A 6,367-nucleotide genomic window follows, 5' to 3' on the forward strand; every position below is an offset into this window, starting at 1 on the left:
TATACTTTGTCATTGCAACTGAAGGTCTATGCTAACTATACTTTGTCATTGCAATTGAAGGTCTATGCTAACTATACTTTGTCATTGCAACTGAAGGTCTATGCTAACTATACTTTGTCATTGCAACTGAAGGTCTATGCTAACTATACTTTGTCATTGCAACTGAAGGTCCATGCTAACTATACTTTGTCATTGCAACTGAAGGTCCATGCTAACTATACTTTGTCATGCAACTGAAAGTCCATGCTAACTATACTTTGTCATTGCAACTGAAGGTCTATGCTAACTATACTTTGTCATTGCAACTGAAGGTCTATGCTAACTATACTTTGTCATTGCAACTGAAGGTCTATGCTAACTATACTTTGTCATTGCAACTGAAGGTCTATGCTAACTATACTTTGTCATTGCAACTGAAGGTCTATGCTAACTATACATTGTCATTGCAACTGAAAGTCCATGCTAACTATACTTTGTCATTGCAACTGAAGGTCTATGCTAACTATACTTTGCCATTGCAACTGAAGGTCCATGCTAACTATACTTTGTCATTGCAACTGAAGGTCCATGCTAACTATACTTTGTCATTGCAACTGAAGGTCCATGCTAACTATACTTTGTCATTGCAACTAAAGGTCCATGCTAACTATACTTTGTCATTGCAACTGAAGGTCCATGCTAACTATACTTTGTCATTGCAACTGAAAGTCCATGCTAACTATACTTTGTCATTGCAACTGAAGGTCTATGCTAACTATACTTTGTCATTGCAACTGAAGGTCTATGCTAACTATACTTTGTCATTGCAACTGAAGGTCCATGCTAATTATACTTTGTCATTGCAACTGAAGGTCTATGCTAACTATACTTTGTCATTGCAACTGAAGGTCCATGCTAACTATACTTTGTCATTGCAACTGAAGGTCTATGCTAACTATACTTTGTCATTGCAACTGAAGGTCCATGCTAATTATACTTTGTCATTGCAACTGAAGGTCTATGCTAACTATACTTTGTCATTGCAACTGAAGGTCTATGCTAACTATACTTTGTCATTGCAACTGAAGGTCTATGCTAACTATACTTTGTCATTGCAACTGAAAGTCCATGCTAACTATACTTTGTCATTGCAACTGAATGTCTATGCTAACTATACTTTGTCATTGCAACTGAAGGTCTATGCTAACTATACTTTGTCATTGCAACTGAAGGTCTATGCTAACTATACATTGTCATTGCAACTGAAGGTCCATGCTAACTATACTTTGTCATTGCAACTGAAGGTCCATGCTAACTATACTTTGTCATTGCAACTGAAGGTCCATGCTAACTATACTTTGTCATTGCAACTGAAGGTCCATGCTAACTATACTTTGTCATTGCAACTGAAGGTCCATGCTAACTATACTTTGTCATTGCAACTGAAAGTCCATGCTAACTATACTTTGTCATTGCAACTGAAGGTCTATGCTAACTATACTTTGTCATTGCAACTGAAGGTCTATGCTAACTATACTTTGTCATTGCAACTGGAGGTCTATGCTAACTATACTTTGTCATTGCAACTGAAGGTCTATGCTAACTATACTTTGTCATTGCAACTGAAAATCCATGCTAACTATACTTTGTCATTGCAACTGAAGGTCCACGCTAACTATACTTTGTCATTGCAACTGAAAGTCCATGCTACCTATACTTTGTCATTTCAACTGAAAGTCCATGCTAACTATACTTTGTCATTTCAACTGAAAGTCCATGCTAACTATAGTTTGTCATTGCAGCTGAAAGTCCATGCTAACTATACTTTGTCATTGCAACTGAAAGTCCATGCTAACTATACTTTGTCATTGCAACTGAAGGTCTATGCTAACTATACTTTGTCATTGCAACTGAAGGTCTATGCTAACTATACTTTGTCATTGCAACTGAAGGTCTATGCTAACTATACTTTGTCATTGCAACTGAAGGTCCATGCTAATTATACTTTGTCATTGCAACTGAAGGTCTATGCTAACTATACTTTGTCATTGCAACTGAAGGTCTATGCTAACTATACTTTGTCATTGCAACTGAAGGTCCATGCTAACTATACTTTGTCATTGCAACTGAAGGTCCATGCTAACTATACTTTGTCATTGCAACTGAAGGTCCATGCTAACTATACTTTGTCATTGCAACTGAAAGTCCATGCTAACTATACTTTGTCATTGCAACTGAAGGTCTATGCTAACTATACTTTGTCATTGCAATTGAAGGTCTATGCTAACTATACTTTGTCATTGCAACTGAAGGTCTATGCTAACTATACTTTGTCATTGCAACTGAAGGTCTATGCTAACTATACTTTGTCATTGCAACTGAAGGTCCATGCTAATTATACTTTGTCATTGCAACTGAAGGTCTATGCTAACTATACTTTGTCATTGCAACTGAAGGTCTATGCTAACTATACTTTGTCATTGCAACTGGAGGTCCATGCTAACTATACTTTGTCATTGCAACTGAAGGTCTATGCTAACTATACTTTGTCATTGCAACTGAAAGTCCATGCTAACTATACTTTGTCATTGCAACTGAAGGTCTATGCTAACTATACTTTGTCATTGCAACTGAAAGTCCATGCTACCTATACTTTGTCATTTCAACTGAAAGTCCATGCTAACTATACTTTGTCATTTCAACTGAAAGTCCATGCTAACTATAGTTTGTCATTGCAGCTGAAAGTCCATGCTAACTATACTTTGTCATTGCAACTGAAAGTCCATGCTAACTATACTTTGTCATTGCAACTGAAGGTCTATGCTAACTATACTTTGTCATTGCAACTGAAGGTCTATGCTAACTATACTTTGTCATTGCAACTGAAGGTCTATGCTAACTATACTTTGTCATTGCAACTGAAGGTCCATGCTAATTATACTTTGTCATTGCAACTGAAGGTCCATGCTAACTATACTTTGTCATTGCAACTGAAGGTCTATGCTAACTATACTTTGTCATTGCAACTGAAGGTCTATGCTAACTATACTTTGTCATTGCAACTGAAGGTCTATGCTAACTATACTTTGTCATTGCAACTGAAAATCCATGCTAACTATACTTTGTCATTGCAACTGAAGGTCCATGCTAACTATACTTTGTCATTGCAACTGAAAGTCCATGCTACCTATACTTTGTCATTTCAACTGAAAGTCCATGCTAACTATACTTTGTCATTGCAACTGAAAGTCCATGCTAACTATACTTTGTCATTGCAGCTGAAAGTCCATGCTAACTATACTTTGTCATTGCAACTGAAAGTCCATGCTAACTATACTTTGTCATTGCAACTGAAGGTCTATGCTAACTATACTTTGTCATTGCAACTGAAGGTCCATGCTAATTATACTTTGTCATTGCAACTGAAGGTCTATGCTAACTATACTTTGTCATTGCAACTGAAGGTCTATGCTAACTATACTTTGTCATTGCAACTGAAGGTCTATGCTAACTATACTTTGTCATTGCAACTGAAGGTCTATGCTAACTATACATTGTCATTGCAACTGAAAGTCCATGCTAACTATACTTTGTCATTGCAACTGAATGTCTATGCTAACTATACTTTGTCATTGCAACTGAAGGTCTATGCTAACTATACTTTGTCATTGCAACTGAAGGTCTATGCTAACTATACATTGTCATTGCAACTGAAGGTCCATGCTAACTATACTTTGTCATTGCAACTGAAGGTCCATGCTAACTATACTTTGTCATTGCAACTGAAGGTCCATGCTAACTATACTTTGTCATTGCAACTGAAGGTCCATGCTAACTATACTTTGTCATTGCAACTGAAAGTCCATGCTAACTATACTTTGTCATTGCAACTGAAGGTCTATGCTAACTATACTTTGTCATTGCAATTGAAGGTCTATGCTAACTATACTTTGTCATTGCAACTGAAGGTCTATGCTAACTATACTTTGTCATTGCAACTGAAGGTCTATGCTAACTATACTTTGTCATTGCAACTGAAGGTCCATGCTAATTATACTTTGTCATTGCAACTGAAGGTCTATGCTAACTATACTTTGTCATTGCAACTGAAGGTCTATGCTAACTATACTTTGTCATTGCAACTGGAGGTCTATGCTAACTATACTTTGTCATTGCAACTGAAGGTCTATGCTAACTATACTTTGTCATTGCAACTGAAAATCCATGCTAACTATACTTTGTCATTGCAACTGAAGGTCCACGCTAACTATACTTTGTCATTGCAACTGAAAGTCCATGCTACCTATACTTTGTCATTTCAACTGAAAGTCCATGCTAACTATACTTTGTCATTTCAACTGAAAGTCCATGCTAACTATAGTTTGTCATTGCAGCTGAAAGTCCATGCTAACTATACTTTGTCATTGCAACTGAAAGTCCATGCTAACTATACTTTGTCATTGCAACTGAAGGTCTATGCTAACTATAATTTGTCATTGCAACTGAAGGTCTATGCTAACTATACTTTGTCATTGCAACTGAAGGTCTATGCTAACTATACTTTGTCATTGTAACTGAAGGTCCATGCTAACTATACTTTGTCATTGCAACTGAAGGTCTATGCTAACTATACTTTGTCATTGCAACTGAAGGTCTATGCTAACTATACTTTGTCATTGCAACTGAAGGTCTATGCTAACTATACTTTGTCATTGCAACTGAAGGTCCATGCTAACTATACTTTGTCATTGCAACTGAAGGTCCATGCTAACTATACTTTGTCATTGCAACTGAAGGTCCATGCTAACTATACTTTGTCATTGCAACTGAAAGTCCATGCTAACTATACTTTGTCATTGCAACTGAAGGTCTATGCTAACTATACTTTGTCATTGCAACTGAAGGTCTATGCTAACTATACATTGTCATTGCAACTGAAAGTCCATGCTAACTATACTTTGTCATTGCAACTGAAGGTCTATGCTAACTATACTTTGCCATTGCAACTGAAGGTCTATGCTAACTATACTTTGTCATTGCAACTGAAGGTCCATGCTAACTATACTTTGTCATTGCAGCTGAAAGTCCATGCTAACTATACTTTGTCATTGCAACTGAAAGTCCATGCTAACTATACTTTGTCATTGCAACTGAAGGTCTATGCTAACTATACTTTGTCATTGCAACTGAAGGTCCATGCTAATTATACTTTGTCATTGCAACTGAAGGTCTATGCTAACTATACTTTGTCATTGCAACTGAAGGTCTATGCTAACTATACTTTGTCATTGCAACTGAAGGTCTATGCTAACTATACTTTGTCATTGCAACTGAAGGTCTATGCTAACTATACATTGTCATTGCAACTGAAAGTCCATGCTAACTATACTTTGTCATTGCAACTGAATGTCTATGCTAACTATACTTTGTCATTGCAACTGAAGGTCTATGCTAACTATACTTTGTCATTGCATCTGAAGGTCTATGCTAACTATACATTGTCATTGCAACTGAAGGTCCATGCTAACTATACTTTGTCATTGCAACTGAAGGTCCATGCTAACTATACTTTGTCATTGCAACTGAAGGTCCATGCTAACTATACTTTGTCATTGCAACTGAAGGTCCATGCTAACTATACTTTGTCATTGCAACTGAAGGTCCATGCTAACTATACTTTGTCATTGCAACTGAAAGTCCATGCTAACTATACTTTGTCATTGCAACTGAAGGTCTATGCTAACTATACTTTGTCATTGCAATTGAAGGTCTATGCTAACTATACTTTGTCATTGCAACTGAAGGTCTATGCTAACTATACTTTGTCATTGCAACTGAAGGTCTATGCTAACTATACTTTGTCATTGCAACTGAAGGTCCATGCTAATTATACTTTGTCATTGCAACTGAAGGTCTATGCTAACTATACTTTGTCATTGCAACTGAAGGTCTATGCTAACTATACTTTGTCATTGCAACTGGAGGTCTATGCTAACTATACTTTGTCATTGCAACTGAAGGTCTATGCTAACTATACTTTGTCATTGCAACTGAAAATCCATGCTAACTATACTTTGTCATTGCAACTGAAGGTCCACGCTAACTATACTTTGTCATTGCAACTGAAAGTCCATGCTACCTATACTTTGTCATTTCAACTGAAAGTCCATGCTAACTATACTTTGTCATTTCAACTGAAAGTCCATGCTAACTATAGTTTGTCATTGCAGCTGAAAGTCCATGCTAACTATACTTTGTCATTGCAACTGAAAGTCCATGCTAACTATACTTTGTCATTGCAACTGAAGGTCTATGCTAACTATACTTTGTCATTGCAACTGAAGGTCTATGCTAACTATACTTTGTCATTGCAACTGAAGGTCTATGC

This window comes from Saccoglossus kowalevskii, chromosome 8, assembly GCF_978046115.1.
Source record: "Saccoglossus kowalevskii chromosome 8, keSacKowa6.1, whole genome shotgun sequence".
NCBI classification, from domain to species: Eukaryota; Metazoa; Hemichordata; class Enteropneusta; family Harrimaniidae; genus Saccoglossus; species Saccoglossus kowalevskii.